General features: G+C 35.2%; 1 long non-coding RNA gene across 2 annotated transcripts in view; it reads right to left on the reverse strand.

The window, feature by feature from the left end:
* Positions 1–17,394, reverse strand: part of LOC112656537 (uncharacterized) — a 186,237-nt gene extending 168,843 nt beyond the window's left edge. Inside the window, exon 1 of one of the 2 annotated variants that reach the window (XR_003134392.3) lies at positions 17,205–17,394. This is a non-coding gene — a long non-coding RNA (uncharacterized LOC112656537). Of the gene's footprint in view, positions 1–17,135 lie in introns of both variants that reach the window. The other variant, XR_004812558.2, reaches the window with a different exon arrangement.
* Between the last annotated feature and the right edge of the window lie 333 nt (positions 17,395–17,727).

Consider the following 17,727-nt stretch of genomic DNA (forward strand, 5'->3'; position numbering starts at 1 on the left):
CAAAGGCAGGTGCCAAACCGCTGTACCACCCAGGGATCCCGAGATCTTGGTTTCTTATGCCACTTTTTAATAAAAGGAATCCAGGCTTATTGGAAAAATGGCTATTTTTAGGGTTGGGGCAGAAAGTATATGAACCTTGTAGTGCCAAAATGTAAAGAAGCGCTCAAGAAACAGATTAAGGATATGTTAAAGGAACACAGAAACTAACTGAAGGAACTTACAATGGCTGAAGCTAAAACAGTTGATACAAAATAATTAAAATTAAAAATAATAACAATATTATACTATATGTTCGTAAATTGAACTTCAATAAAAAATATTTTAAAAATAAAAATAATAACAATAACAAAGGTGATATTGGACTATAACCCAAACATAAATGATCTAGAATTCCATACTGATACAAATAAATAATTGAATGAACAAATAAGGTGGCAAGAGGGAAGAATGGATGAATTACTACCATCTCGAGGAAGTGGTTCATAATTCTCCATGCTTTTTTTTTAATTTGTTTTTATTGAAGTTCGATTTGCCAACATATAGTATAACACCCAGTGCCTATCTGATCAAGTGCTTTCCTCAGTGCCCATCACCCAGTTACCCCAACCCCCTCACCTGCCTCCCCTTCTACAACCCTTTGTTCATTTCCCAGAGTTAGGAGTCTCCATGCTTTTGTATAGGCTGTGCATAGTGACTTGCTACCAGACACTAAAGTATAAAAAAGAAAAAAAAAAGTAACTTTACCTGTTAAGTACTATCTCAGTCAGGTGATCAAGGCTAATGCCAACAATGGTAAGTCATGTTGATAGTACATATCCTTGCTATGATGTGATGAGAATGACACTTTTTCTTCAAACCCCCTTCCTCCAGTCTAGTCATGAGAAAAATATCAGACTATTCAAATTGAAAGATACTCTACAAAATAGGTGACTATTACTCTTGGAGACCTTCAGGGCAACAGGAGCAAGGAAAGTCAGAAGGACAATCATGATATAGTGGGGCCTAGGTAGGCACGCCAGCTAAAAGTAATGTCGTACCCTGGATGGAATCCTGGGTCCAAAAAAAAAAAAAAAAAAAAAAAAGGCTATTGGGTAAAAACTCATGAGTTTCCTTAATAATAGCAGGCCAGTGTTAGATTTTTGGTTCTCACAAATGTACTGTACTAATGTAAAATGTTAATAGTAGGGGCAATTCAGTGTGGATTGTACAGGATACCCAAAGATACATTCATTATCTTTGCAACTTTTCTGCAAATCTAAAACTATTCTAAAGTCAAGTTTATTAAAAAAAAAAAAAAAAATCTGTGGACAAAAGAAGACGAGTGAAATAGTTATGAAGGTGATTTTTTTTTCCCTTATATTGCACCAAAATGTAACTGATTGCGTTTATCAAGTACAATTAGAGGTTTGAAATCACTTCAGAAAAAGGCCTGTGAGGTTAAACACTAAATGAGGGAAATCAAATGTATTCCTGTTTTTCAACTGATGGAAAACAAAATATTCAATGAAAAAGAAACTTAAAGTCAATACCTGAAAGTAAAATAAAGATTAATCTTTCCTGAGAATATTGGGTCAGTTTAACAATATCAAATTAGCAAAGGAAAAAAAAAAAAAAACAGAATATACAGACAGATTTGATGGTAGCATTCCAATATAATTAATTGTTATAATTCTCAATCATGAGCCATAAAATAAATATATCACTAAATATGTTCAAATTCTAGTGCATAAGTAATTCATGTGTGATAACTGACTAAAGCAGATTTTTTTTAAAAAATCATATATTAAAAATTGTTTCCAAAGTTTATAGTATAAATTTTGCTAAACCATATATTTTGAGAACTATTTTTGTTTTGTGTAACATATAAAGATATATTAAAGCTCTGAGTGAGTTTAAGCAATAAATATATCTATTATTGAAAAATCTCAAAGAGAACAAAAATCTGTGATATAGTGTGTCCTATTTACTGTAGGAGTGTTTTTAGATTAAGATGGGTGAACAAATCAATTCAAAACATCTCATATGGTACGACACTTACTGGAAAGCCTTATTATTTTTCTCTATATTAATGATTTCACTACAATTTAAAATATGCTTAAAGTAACAGTAAAGTTGACATCAACAGCAAAGTGAGATTAATTGATATTGAGTGAAAATGATTATTGAAGTCTTCAAAGTGCATAGATCTGGGAGCCTTTACTATTATAACCTCCAGCCTTCCTAATAAGCCACAAATGCACCAGACAAAATAAGCAAAAATCAATTTAATAATTTAAAATGAGTGAAATATTCTAACCACAGTTCTTATGGTTACATTAATTGATTTTTTTTTTAATGGCAAAAACGTAAACTTGAAGCATTAACCCAAAAGGATCTGAGGTCATTTCCAAGTCAATGTGATTAAGGATTTCAGGTTCATCAGAACTTAAATTTGCAAATTGGGAGTGTTGTGCTGCAAAATAAGAAAGGCTAACACTGGTCACATTTCACCTACTGTTTTCAGCCTTCATTTAGGACATATCTGTTTTTGTCCTTCTGTTTCTTAAATAGTTCAATGACTCCCCATAATCCATAGACTGATGTTTCAACCAGGTTTCAAAGACTTCTGTTGGTTCATGGCACTATTCTCAGATGTTAAAAAATTATCAAAATGATTTCTGTTTTGTTTTCACATTTGAAAAACTATACAACCAACCCACACATACATGCTTTATAAATGCTGCCATATAATTCCCATGCTTGAGTTCATAGTAATGTTTAAAAATCACATCGGCATGAAGTAGTATTTTTTTTAATTGGCAAGGCATTGAAAATTAACATAGTTGAACTTAAATATTTGAATGGCACATATACAGCATATTATTATATTAGGCCAAATAAAAATTGGTTTGACTGATTAGGAAATGTGATTTATAATTGAGGAATAATATAAGAATGCAGAAATGTACACATTTCATATTCTGTTAGATACTCATATTTTGAAAACATATGTCATAGTTATTGATTTGTAGGAATTCATTAATTCAGCAATGAAATCCGAATGACAAATTTCCTGTAAGTGACTTATTTAATGTATGCTGTTTGGAGATTGCCCACTAAAACAATGGCTTAGTTGTTAATAACAATTTTGTCAGTGATAATCATACCATGTCTAGTAATAAAATAAATTGATGGCAGTAAAAAATACATCTCTACTTTAAATCTAACATCTGTGACTTAGTTTCTATAAATCAACATTAACTATTATAGTAAATCTATGTTGCTGAATTCTGTTTCATTTGAAGCATCCTTTGTCTTTAATTTGTGATGTATATTTAGTTTATTATTATATAAGGACTTTACATGAAAACTTTAATTAAAAATGTAAGTGTGTATATATTTATGTAAATTGTAATGCAGTATTATGACAATATTAGAAAGTCTGTGAGAAATACTATTGAGGTGACTAGGGAAGGAGAACGGTGGCCCAGAGTGAAAACCTTATAGAGGAGGGGACTGGGGCTCTGAATTCATTGCTATGTATCTGAAAGGGTATTGGCAGGCAAGCTGTTTACCATCTCTAGGAACTGGCTTACCCTCAAGGAGTCGTGCTTCCAGGGTCAGCAAGGCCCCATTGTCAAAACATCAGAATATAGAAAATAAAAATATGGTTAATGGAGGATGGGATCAGAAAGGAAGACATGGGGGATCCCGGGGTGGCTCAGTGGTTTAGCACTGCCTTCAGCCCAGGGTGTGATCCTGGAGACCCGAGATGGAGTCCCATGTCAGCTCCCTGCAGGGAGCCTGCTTCTCCCTCTGCCTCTACCTCTGTCTCTGCCTCTTTCTCTCTCTCTCTCTTTCTCTGTGTCTCTCATGAATAAATAAATAAAATTTTAAAAAAAAAGGAAGACATGGTTAATTCTGAATTGGGTAAATAATGGGAAAGATCTTCTAAATACATGATCCCTAAAATATATTGAGAATTGATTAGGATTTTTCCAGGCTCACAGATAGCAGTTTGTGTCTGATGGAAAGAAATCAGTTAGGCAAAAGTAAAAAAAAAAAAAAAAAAAAAAAAAAAATTGGAGACCCTGGGAGCCATGGGCTGGGGTGTCAGTTTGTGCCTAGAGAGGAGATCATGGACAAGAGCATGATATTATAATTCCTCTATAAATTAGAACTTCTATCTTCAGAAAAACAAGTTAGGAGGAATATGCATCACACATCTTCCTTGGAGTTTTCCAATCTCCTCCACCAACCTGACTGCTAATCTTTCTGAATTACGATCTGATCCTGCGGAGAACTCCTAGTTCCTAGTTTGGGCACATCAGTGACAGCAGAGCTAAACTACCCTAGTTTGTACATTGATGCCATTTTCCTATGTGTCCTTCAAATGTTTATCTAATGCAGTGACCGAACCATTCTCTCATGAATTAGGAAGAACAAGTCCAATTATCTCACAATCAATCCTTCCCTCTAGACTTTCACTGACATGGTTATATGTGGAAAACACTGTCCATGAAACTGGATAATTAAACAGAGAAATGCTCCAAAGGTACTGCATGACTTAAAAAGGAACAAGAAAAATATCTATAACAAAATCTCTGTCAAAAAAAAAAAGGAATTAAGAAATAATACTTAAATTAAGTATGGATTTATTCTCTACTACTCATTTTACCAACATTATTTATTTCTTATAACAAATCTATAAGTAGGCTTCAGTCCGGAATGTAAAATAAGGATACTGCAGAAGGATCACCTGAATGCTTGCAGACGTGCACATTATATCACGGGTTGCAGCAAGGAATTCTGATCCTCTGAGCCTGTCATGGGGCACAGGAATCTGCATTTATTAACACACATTGGAGATGATAAAAATACAGGTGCCTGTGGCCCATATTTTGAGATACACTGGATTCATCACTCATCAGTATCATATAAGAAGTAGTGGACTTCATTTGAGTCCAATATTCATTCTTTTTCTCCTCATCATAATCCCAGAGAAAATATTTGATCAGAATATTCCAAATAAGTTTATTTTTATTACAAGTTCTGAAATTATTTATGAAGCATGTTCCTTTATACAAGAGTAGATATAACAGGGGTCAATTGGTTGATGGGTCAATTGGTCTTTGCTCCAAATAGGAAGATTTATCAAGGTTATCCTCTGAACTTAAAACATCTAATTATTCTCATTTTTTGGCTTTCTTCCCTGTTACAGATCTAGAAAATTAAGTTAACTTTTTTTTTTTCTAGAAATGTATAGAAAAGCATGAGATATAGAAAAGTGGTATTATTCCATATCAAAGGTTATATACAATTCGGTATAGGATATTTTCATAATAGATTTGAAAGTTAGATTTATGAAAATATTTGGTTGTTTTGACTGTTATCTCTTACTCATTTCACTTAGAAAATTTGAAACATTTAAAATTTAAAAATTTTAAATTTAAACTTAAAAATTCCTTAAAAAATTTAAAACAATTTCTAGATACCCAGAAATGTAAACTGCATTAAATCTCTATGGTGAGTAAAATTTCAATTTAGTATAACGTGTCATTTCTAATGATGTATTAGTAAAATAAATAAAGCCATAAAAATAACAACTTTCTATCGTATAAAGTAAATTCTCTGTTAAATTATTTCATTCATAAGAAAAGATTTAAAAACCATTTAAGCAGACAGAATTACTTCTTTGGGGGTTTTCCTCATTTTGCTTTATTGTAAAACTATAATTAATTATTTTAGTTCCCCCAAAGTCCCATTAAGTAGATAATTAGAATTTTTCTGAGTGGATTTTTCAAATCCTTATTTTTTGGCAACAGTAAAATGCCCATTTGTTTTGTCCTAAATAGAAACAATATATGCAAACTCCTTTGCTTTTAGTAAAGTGATCAGGTCATAAGAATTCAGAATGATGTACATAATTATGCTATTTGAAATAATTAGCAAATAGAATTTATAAGATAAGAAATATCTAATGTTAAAAAGTAAAAATTCAGCAACATTAGCATATTCACAAAGTTACTTGATCTAAATTGTTCCTCCTAGTCTTTGACCATTGTGATTCTACTTGTAGGAACTTATGGAAATAAGAGTTCAAAGAATAGGAAAAGCCATATGTATGTTCATCATGTACTTATTTAAGCCAACAAAATTTAACAATATAGAAATAGTCACTTAAAAATATAGAAAAGCACCCAATGACTAGAATAGTTATTGGGCGGTAACTCTAATTCATGTGCCTATCCAGTAAAACAGTTAAGCAAAAGTAATTTTTTAAAGCAAGATATATATGGGTATGTAATTAGTGATTATAACCATAAAGAATATATACATACATATTAGTAAAAACTAGAGGGAGTTAACAACAACAACAACAACAACAAAAGGTAAGTGTTCTTTTAGGGAAGGAGGATTACAGGTGACTTTCCATACTTTTATTATGTTTGTTGTAATGTCTATATAATTTAGAGTGAGAGAGATCCCTATATTCTCCAAATTAAAAATCTGCATTTTAAAAATAGTAAATAGATGATATAGTGAAACTATATATGGTAAAACTAATTTGCTCTTATTTATTTTCATATTTATTCTCTCCTCTCCTTATGATAAAACAAAAAGTTGTATTTTCTTTACTTGTAAGATTTGTCATAACGAAAATATGAACGGCCAACCAATGCACCTCCACTACTGCAAAAAATAAATAAATAAATAAATAATAAATAAATAAATAAATAAATAAATAAATAAACTCTTACACATCTTAAGAGAAGCTGCAAACAAACAAATCATTAAAAAATAAATATATTGTGAACTTCGTTACCAAATATGACTGGAGTATAGCAGAAACTGAAGATCTCTTTGATTGAGTTTTGAGCAAGATACCCACACAAATGTGAGATAATGCAAGGGAAAAGAGAAATCAACAGACAGAAGCCAAGAACATACGCACCCAACCATTCACACTTCAATTACTCAACCAACACAAATTCACAGAGTACTATTTAGTAAGATTGGGAGGTGAAATAAAGGACTACATCAGCATTTATTAGGTTTTCCTTAAGTTCCTACTTCACAGAATGACACTCTTGGTTTTCCTAACACTCTTAACAATTCAATATGCAGCTTTTGTCCATTTATTCCTGCTTATAATTCAACAGATACTTAATGAACACTGGCTGTGTTGAGTCACTACCCTGAATATGGGTATATTGCAGTGCATACATTAGATGTGGTATCTATCTGTCCTCAAAGTGATTACATTTCAATTGGAGGAGAAAGGCAATAAATAAGTAAGTAAGTAAATAAATACAACATGGATGTTAATTTGTATGATGTAGGAAATCAGTGAGATGATAAAGGACCTAAGGTAGCTGGACAGTGGCAAGTTGAGTCTATGTGAGATGATAGCATTTGAACTATGACTTGAAGCATTTTTCTACCATTCTAAAAAAAAAAAAATCTTAAATGAGTAAGCCACCTGCACTTATATAAGCATTTAAAACCACACATGTATTAGAAATACAAATAACGTGGATTTTATTCACAGGTTACTTGTAATAATGTCCAATTTAGATAAGAAGCTCATTTACCAGTTTTGATGTGGAGCTTCAGGTGAGAGACTAAAGAAAAGTAGAAGTGCCTCTTTTCATCAATCAATACTCAGTTCCTAAAGAATTGAAGAGCAAGTCATTAACTGGAACATAGATTTGAAATTTCAAAATCAGATACAACCAGCCAGTGTCTGGTATTGCATACCTTGGCAACGTTTATCACTTCATCATTCGTTTCCTGGGCTTCCCACATTTATATTAGCAGGCCCTGTAATATTACTGAAAGTCAACTAATCTGCTGTCTTTACTAAATCAGGTCCTGAATCTCACATTGCTGATCTCCTTGTAATAAATATTGGGTGTCCTGGAGATGATATTTGATTCCAGGCTCCACATATTTATAGCAATCTAGGGTGTTTCACATTTATTCTCTGGTCAGACAGTTCCTAGAAAGCAAATCTTTTGATTGCTGCATGCTTCCTCTGAGCAAAGTGAACAGAATTGAGGAGAGATAGTAAGAAAAGAGATGGGGTTGTAGATGAAGAGTCTCAACTCCTATAGTTTAGAGTAACAAAGATGACTGAGTTATCCAAGGATAACATATATATATATACACACACATATATATATGGTCTACTTAATATATATGTAACTTAATGTATATAACTACTTAATATATTATATATAAAATATATAATCACATATTATATTATAATATATAATAGACACAATAGAAATATATAATATTAATCATTAATCATTAAATATTAATATTAAAATCACTAATTACCAATAAATTGAATTATTAATTATTGATATAAAATATTGATATATTAAAATATAGTATATTGTGATATTATAAATAATGGATATGGTTATAATATATTTCTATGTATTATTAATATAATAATGTCATATAATAATATATATATTATATATTACTAATATAATAACATATTATACATATGTATATATATATATTACTATATATATATATATATATATGTAACTATATTTGAGTGCTCTTACAATTTTCCATAATAGAGAAAAATTCGCCAAGAGGGACCTTCAGTAGCAAAGCCCACTGCGGATATTAGAGAAAAGGTACTACTAAATGAAGGAAATAGGCTTGTACTATATTTCTCACATTAAGCCATAGTAGAATGATAGCTCTTTCAAGAATCTGCATGAGGTACACATGAGACAGATGACATTTTGGTGGTACCATGCCAACTGGCATGGATGACAAGACAATGGCCAGATCAACAACTGATAAACTATTAAAGCACTAATTAAATGACAGACATCTGTCTTTTCTCTGTTCCTATTCTAGAGTAACGAGACTCTCAATCAGCTGAAGGGCAAGGAGATTTCCCAGTGGTCTCACTAGTCCCCTTCCCATATTTTACAACAGAGCAGGACAAGGTATGAAAGGTGGACTGAAGCCCCACTACACCCTATTTATTTTCAGAGCTTTCAAGTCCCAAAGCTGTGTGCAGAGAGACAAGAGGAGCAGAGATTGGTTGTGAGAATAATTCTTTAAGTGCAGTAATTTTTTGGGTCAAATGGTTCAAATTAGAACATGACAGATTTTTTATTTTTAGGAAATATATCAAATATTTTATAAAATGCACCTTAATTAGTGTCTAATTTTCTCTCTATATATCTTTTAAAAAAGTTTATACAGTTCTGATTCCAGCTATTTTCTTGATTGCCATAACAAACAAAAGGCACTGGGAAATCCTGAATGCCAGAAGAATAATTTTAATGCAATACTCTAAAAAGCAAATAATTTTAAGTGATTCGAAAGGACAGATGCATCCCAATGTTTACAGCAGCACTATCCCTAATAGCCAAAGCATGAGAAGATTGCAAATGTCCATAAAGTGATAAATGAACAAAGAAGATGTGGTGTCTGTGTGTGGTGTGGATAGATGATAGATGATGATAGAGATAGATAGATAGATGATAGATAGATAGATATGGATAGAGATATATCATGGAATATTACTCAGCCATCAAAAAGAATGAAATCTTGCCATTTGCAAGGATGTGGATGTTCAGAACTAGAGTGCATTATACTAAGGAAAATAAGTCAGTTAGAGAAAGATAAATACATATTATTTCAGTCATGTGTAGAATTTAAGAAATGAAACAGATGAACATAGAGAAGAGCAGGAAAAATAAAATAAGATAAAAACAGGGAACCCTGGGTGGCACAGCGGTTTAGTGCCTGCCTTTGGCCCAGGGCGCGATCCTGGAGACCCGGGATCGAATCCCACGTCGGGCTCCCGGTGCATGGAGCCTGCTTCTCCCTCTACCTGTGTCTCTGCCTCTCTCTCTGTGTGTGAGTATCATAAATAAATAAAACATTTTAAAAAAATAAAAAAAATAAGATAAAAACAAAGAGGGAGGCAAACCATAAGAGACTCTAACTATAGGGAACAAACTGAGGGCTGGGGGAGGGGAAGTCAGGAGGGGAATGAGACAATTGGATGATGAGTATTAAGGAGGGCACTTGATGTAATAGGTGGCTGTTGTATGCAGATAAATCAGTAAATTCTACCCCCAAAACTTAAACATTACACTAAGTGTGAACTATGTTGAATATAAATAAAATTTTGAAAAAAAAAAACAAACTAACAGATAACTCTATTTATTTATTCTAAAGCAGGGAAATGAGGGAGTTTTAAGAATGCAGGCAAGAAACCTTTAATTGTTTTTATTTTTCCTCCCTGGAGTCTTCTTTTTTATAAGATTAAAAATTTTAAATAAAGGTTTAGAGGATTCACTTTGGGGATGACAGGTGGATATGTAATTGGATGTCATGTTCCTGCTTCCTCTGGCTCAGATTTTTTAACTCCTTTCACTCACCGACTTACAGCTCCAGCCTCCTCATACTTCAAGGTCTGACTCAAAAGCGACCTCCTGCATAGAGCTCGCTCTCCTCCATCACCTTAGCAGAATCAATTCTGACTCTGAACACCTACAACTCTTTGCATTTCCTTTGAAATCACTAAACTAATGTCAGTGATAATAGAGTTATTTTGTGAATGCCTACTCTGACCTTGGAAAATGCATTTGATTTCTTTACCTCTTACTTTTCTCATTTGTAAAAAGGGGGCAATAATATTATGTGCTTCAAAAGTTGTTTGCATAAATTGTGATGACACAATGACAGCACTAAGCATGATGCCAAAAAATAAGAATAATAAGCAGTAGATGGATGCTAGTTACTAGTATTTTGTGATGGGACATATAACTACTGAGTATCTGCTTTCATCTTCCCTAAAGAATTGGAAGAATTGGGAAATGTAATACATTTTCTGTTCTCATGAATTCATTTTAAATAGCTTTTTCCTCATATCTTTCCTTGAACTCACTGGTAGGTCAGCTAACATTACCTTATAACTATCACCTTCTTCAAACTCTTCTGATTTGATGTTTCTACTTTTTAGGAAACAGGGATAATTTTTACAAAGAAAGAAAAGTATAATTAAGCAACGAGTGGAGGACCCAGGGGTCCTCCTATTAATAGAAGTATCTAAGAATCGATGCAAATTTAGCACACCTTACACGGGGCATGAAATCCCCCTACCTTATCATATGGGAAGAACATGTGTTTTATTTACCTTGAAGGATATTTGAAAGTATTATGAGAAAAAAAAAAGTCTATAAAGACCATACTTTCCAGACTAACACAAGTTACTTATTCAAAATACATTAGTTATGTGTAGCTGCATTACCTGATAAAAAATGATAGCTACTGAGAACATTTTTTTTTCCTGTAACACAGGAAGCAGTCCGCATACTCATTCTTGACAATAGGAGGAAAGGTTTTATCTTCAATGTGAAAAAAACTTCTTGTAAAAGGGAATTTGCTATTCCTTGGCTCCCGCAAGGCAGAAATCCTGTATATAATGTATAGTAGGGTCAGTTCTCGGCCAGTCTGAGGTCCAACATCTCACTAAAAGAGAAAGCCGTGTCTGGACTGATGAGAAATTAGCAGTTCATATTTTGAAAAGGATATTGAGGGAATAATCAAATTTCTGTAGCGAGAGCAGGCTTCAAGAGTATATTTTGATAAAACTTTGAGTTTATAGCAAATACTGAGAACTCACTGCAAATATAGAGAAAGCCTCAAATGAGAAAAATGATAGTGTGGCCGATAGCTCTGAGTAGGGAAAAAGATTAGAGGAGGTTGGGTAAAATGTGGATAACAAAAGAAAAATAACCGGTAAGAACTTAAACCTGGCAAGGAAGGAAATTATCCTTTCAACCAGACTCGCAGAGGATATATAAAAGCAACTTAAGGAGAAAATACTAGAAATTCAATTCTAGAATACAAGTACTGAAGCATCAAAACAAATCTTTTTTTTTTTTTTTTGAGTTTTTGTTAGGGTACTTAAGGTAATAGGATGCGTGCTTATAATTATAGATTTTTAGTAGGTTACACTGCATAATAGTATTGTCAATTATAATTGCTGTATTGATTTCATAAATTCTTCCACAAACTGTACAAACACTTTAGTGAGAGTATATTACGTATGACTTACAGGAGATGGAATTGAGAGGAAGAGAGATTATTTTTTCAAGAGCCTCATAGATAATGTTTATCTCTCCCATCAGCAAAATTCCAAGTTCTTTTCAAAGAGATACAAAGGCCAAACAGTCCACACGATTCTTACAAAACAGAATTGGTAATTCAGAGTAAGCAAAACTTGGGACGGCAACATTCCTTATAAGATGCTATCTCAACAACGCTCATCTCTGACTGGGACATCCGCACATTTCATGTGGACTTGGGAACATTTATTTTGACAATTTTTTTTGTTTGTTTGTTTAGTTTACTCCTTTTTTTAAATTTCTGAATAGATATATTCCAGAGAAATAAGATTTTCTTTTTAATTTGGGGGGATTCCTAGAGGAGTGTAGTTTGTCTTCCAATTCTATTTTAAATATAAAATACTTATCACATTTATATGTATTAAAATTACAGTCTTATTCACTTGCGTGATAACAAGAATGCGGAGGATGGGAAAACATGAAATAATTGTTTCCTTACTTATAACTGAATACTATCTCTAGTGTTTAAACAAAAGGCATAAAAAATAATAAAATAAAATAAACAAAAGGCATAATTTATTTACCTAGTTTTAGTGATTCATTTATTTTGAGAGAGCAAGGGAGGACCTGGTGAGGAGAGGGGTAGACAGAGGGAGAGACCAGACTCCCTGCTGAGCTCCTAGGCCGAGGCCCTGAGGTCACCACCTGAGCTGAAAGCAAGAGGCAGATGCTCAACTGAGCCACCCAGGTGCCCCCCCAAGGACTACTGATCCCTACCCCCCAACCTGGGCTCAGTTTAGGGCTCCTATGTTCTCTCTTCGGGGCACTGACCGTAACTGAGATACCTGTGAAATCAGGGAATACTGGCGTTGCCAGTTAGACTGCAGATTCCACATGCAACACATCCCTGCTACAGCTGTAATGCTGGGCCTTGCAGAGGATGAGCTTCACTCCAGCCCCCCCACCCCCCTGGGATCGTGGAGGAGCCTAAGACAGAAGCCTCACATTCTAAGCAGGCCCCAACCTCAGCTTCCATGTGGTCTATTTGATCCCCATTTGACATATTCTAGAAAACAGCTTGAAATCGCCTACAAAGGAGCTGATGGTGATCTGTGGCTGTGGCTGAAGGGGGCGGGGGGGATGGCAGCTGGTGGGGGAGCAGTTAGGAGAGCTGGGGTTGCAGACCTTACCATGCAAATAAAAATACTGAGACCTGTGTTGGGAGGCTGGCTCCCCGTGTTCCTCGCAGGGCCCCTAGGCAGGGGCAGGGGCTGGTGGGACCTGTGGCGCCTTCCAGGGACCCCACCTGCCCCTGCACACTCCCCTCCCTGCCCTGGGACACCCTGCGGGCCTAGGACACCTGTGGGGCCTGGGACACTCTATGGGCCTGGGACACCCTGCAGGACCTGGGACACCCTGTGGGTCTGGGACACCCTGCGGGCCTGGGACACTCTGCTGGCTGGGACACCCTGTGGGGCCTGGGACACCCTGCGGGGCCTGGGACACCCTGTGGGCCTGGAACACCGTTTGGGCCTGGGACACCCTGTGGAGGCTGGGTCACCCTGCGGGGCTTGGGACACCCTGCAGGCCTGGGACACCCTGTGGAGTCTGGGTCACCCTGCGGCGCCTGGCCTTCCCCCAGTTCCTTCACACGCCAGTGGCTCTGACTTGCCCCTGTCTTGCCCATGGTTCCCTTTAATCACGTGTCTTTGCAGAAACTACTAAAATCAATTTTTCTTGGTGTGTGTGTGTGTGTGTGTGTGTGTGTGAATTTCAAAAGAAAGAAGAAAAAGCAAAGCTTCCATAACTAACAGTGCCTATTATTATTCCGGATACAATGGCAGTAAAATAATATTGCCATTGAATAAATCATTTCCATCTCAGACCATCTGCAGGTGTGAATCTATTAACGTAAGACTGAGGCACGATAAGTTATTTTTATTCCAAGGGAAGTTAGAGCTTAAATTATTTTCTAGACATTAGTTTACTGTCTTTAATACTTTTAAATACCTGTCACTTATGTCTATGATAGAGTAATGATAAAATAACTTGCACCTAAAAACATATTAATTTTTGTGATATACTTGCAAATGTTATACATTTTATTTTCCTGATAAATAAACCCTGATTGAGGACTATAAAAATTAGGATAAACATCATAATATAAAACAATTTGATCAGACACCTGAGTGTTCAGCGATTGAGTGTCTGCCTTTGGCTCGGGGCGTGATCCCGAGTCATCAGCTGGAGTCCCAGGAGCCTGCTCCTCCCTCTGCCTGTGTCTCTGTCTTATTCTGGGTCTCTCATGAATAAATAAATAAAATCTTAAAAAAATAAAATAAAACAACTTGCTCCCATCTCCAAAATGAATGTTTTTTCATAATAAAATGATAATGATTTAACTGATCATCACACAGTGTAACTTGTCCTTACCACATGATTAGGAACAAAGAAGATACATTATTTAAGTGTGGACCTATGATGTCAATTTTCACTAATATGTAAAATTCTGATGGTGTGCTAGGGAAGGTAAACTTTCTTAAGGGAGGAAACTTGCAGGACAGTTGAAATTTGTATCTTCTCATGGAAGCTTTGCTCAAAACATATTCATATGAGTGAGTGGAAACTTGACATGACTTACTCAATTTATGACTATGGTTCCCCTGTCCTCCAAATTCCATTTCTCAGTGAACCTGCACATGCTTTCCTCCAGAGAGTATATTTTATGTCTGAATATCTTGCCAGTTTTTTTTTTTAATTTTTTATTTATTTATGATAGTCACAGAATGAGAGAGAGAGGTGCAGAGACACAGGCAGAGGGAGAAGCAGGCTCCATGCACCGGGAGCCCGACATGGGACTCGATCCCGGGTCTCCAGGATCACGCCCTGGGCCAAAGGCAGGCGCCAAACCGCTGCGCCACCCAGGGATCCCCTATCTTGCCAGTTTTGAAGCTGAATAACAATAGGCAGTAGGCTTTATTTTTATTTTTTCTTATTTTATAGACAAGGCAACTGAGGCTTAAAGCAACTATGCACTATGAATAGGCCACACAGCCCACAACTGACAAAGGCAGGATTTTGAACTTCCTCAGTAATATTCCCACGGTTGTAAGGTGACTAAAACATCATCATAAAATAATTACAAATACTCCATGAAAATTTACAATCAAGGCACTTTAAAAAAAAAAAAAATTTAAGTAGGCTCCGTACCCAATGTGGGGCTTGAACTCAGGACCCTGGGATCAAGAGTTCCAAGCTCTACCAACTGAACCTGCCAGGTGTGCCACAATATTTACTTTTTAAACTGATATTTTTCTGGAACTCAGACTTTACAATGAAGTAAAGAATCATTGGAACACAGGAATTGTTCCCATGTTCCTATGTTCAAAGGTTTGGAAGCTTTGATATCCTTCCTATCAATGTTAATTTTTGTCACCATCTTGGCAAATAAGGAACAGATTGAAGCAGATAAGGCATATTGACATTTCTCTTCATGAATCTATATTTTGTGTAATCTCTTTGTTCGGTGTTTCTCTTTGTTCTGGCGTACAAATGTTTTGTTATTCAGTGAATACTTCATAAAATTATACAGTTGACCCTTGAACATCAGTTTCAACTGTGTGGGTCTACTCATATGCATTTTTTTTTTTTTGCTAAACACAGTACTATAAACATATTTTCTCATAATTTTCTTAACTATTTATTTTCTCTAAATTACTATATTGTAACAATACAGCATGTAAAACATAGAGCATGCAAAATATATGTTAATCAACTGTTTTTGTCATAGGCAAGGCTTCTAATCAACAGTAAGCTATTAGCAGTTAAGTTTTGTGGGAGTCAAAGTTATACATGGATTTTTTTTACTGCAAGGGCATCAGCATCCCTAACCCCACATTGCTCAAGGATCAGCTATAATAGTAAATCAGAGGAGGATGCTGTATGCAGTTGAGAAATACAGGTACATCCTTTAAAGTCTGATTTTGTGTGTATGATGAAAGTAATAAAAGATCAGAGGAATTTCTATGATAGACAAAACCTAGAACCAAGGAGTAAGATCAACATAGTTGGAGATCAGGACCTCTTTAATGCAATCATTCTATAGATGTGAATGGATAAAAAGCTTCCTTGCAAGAAGATGCTGCAGAAATATACGCTAGATGGAGTCTTGTTTCTGAATAAAACTAAAAATAATTCTAAGTCTTTGAGAATTTCCAAACCACACTTTTATGGATGAGGGTCTTGATCTACCGTATTTGCTTTTCCAATTCTCTCATTCCAAATACCCCCAAAACAAAACGAAATCATCCTAAATTGGTTTCTAACTTCATGCTTAACGGATAATTATACTTGAAACCTGGCCTTCAAAAAGTTATCTTAGATGAAGCTTCAAGAAATACAAATTAATAGTAAGACTAGTCCTTCAATTTATAAGGCAAAATATAAATTACAGAATCATACTATAAAAATTGAAATATTGAATGACTGAGGTAAGATTATGAGTTTTAAAATTAAAAAAAAAATGCCTAATGAAGGAACAAGAGACTATCAAAGTTTTTAGAAGGGACGGTGCACATAGATGTAGATGTGCACACAATTTTGCACTAAAACTGCAGCGCGTAAAGTAAGCGATTGATGTCCGCCTTCTGTGATGTCTCAAGTGACTTCAAGGAGAAATCAAAAATAAGAGGAACCAGAAAATCAGCAGAAGCATGCAAACAATATTTCTAAATAACCAGAAATGACCTAATGTAATGTACTAAGATGTACTAAGAAACATAATGTACTAAGATGACTTAAAAGTCTTTTTCGTCTCTATGTGGGAATCAGTAAACCTTAATTTTTACAGCTAGCAAATTATACTTTGTGACACACAAGTATTTGGGGAACTACTTGTAAGCACAAATGCCCTTTCCCCCCCTTTGTATATATAATTCCCTGTGGCTAACACACATGGAGCAATTCTTTAGAGCAATCTGAAGATTGTCCCCAGGCTATACTCCTTAGTAAAGGCAACAAATAGTGTTTACTGACTTTGAGGCTGGTGTTCTTTGGTGGACGCAGAGGTGGCTTGCTGAGATTCTCTGAAGACTTACTTCCTACCTGTAGGGAATGAGATCAGTAGACGGCCTCCAGCTGAGGTCTGCTCACCTGCAGAGAACAACTTCACCTGAAATTACAGCCTTTGCAGGTTAACTGGAGGCTGCTGACTGGGCAAAGTGCCAGTATAAAGGCTCACATTCCTGCACCTTGTGGGGTGCTCCTCCATCAGGCAATACTCGCTCTGGCTCCAGTCAGAAGAGCCTGTGACTCTTGATCTCTGAGTCCTGAGTTTGAAGCTCACATGGGGTTAGAGATTACTTAAAAAAAAAAAAAAAAAAAAAAAGTTTCCTATGAAGGTTGGCTGAATTTTCAACGGGCCTGCACTGCAGCTCTATTTCTTCGGCTGCCCAGTGCAGATCCCATCTCCTTTCTTTCAAGAATATAAGACCTAATTACCATGTAAAATACCATTTTGGTCTTCAGTTCTTGAGGACCCAACCTGGAACAGGAATCAAATGTAATTTTTAAAAATGAGAAAGAATGTGTGTTTGTGTCTGTGTTTGAAATTATGAATGTAAAGGCT

The sequence above is a fragment of the Canis lupus genome, chromosome 37 (genome assembly GCF_003254725.2).
Source record: "Canis lupus dingo isolate Sandy chromosome 37, ASM325472v2, whole genome shotgun sequence".
Classification (NCBI taxonomy): Eukaryota; Metazoa; Chordata; class Mammalia; order Carnivora; family Canidae; genus Canis; species Canis lupus.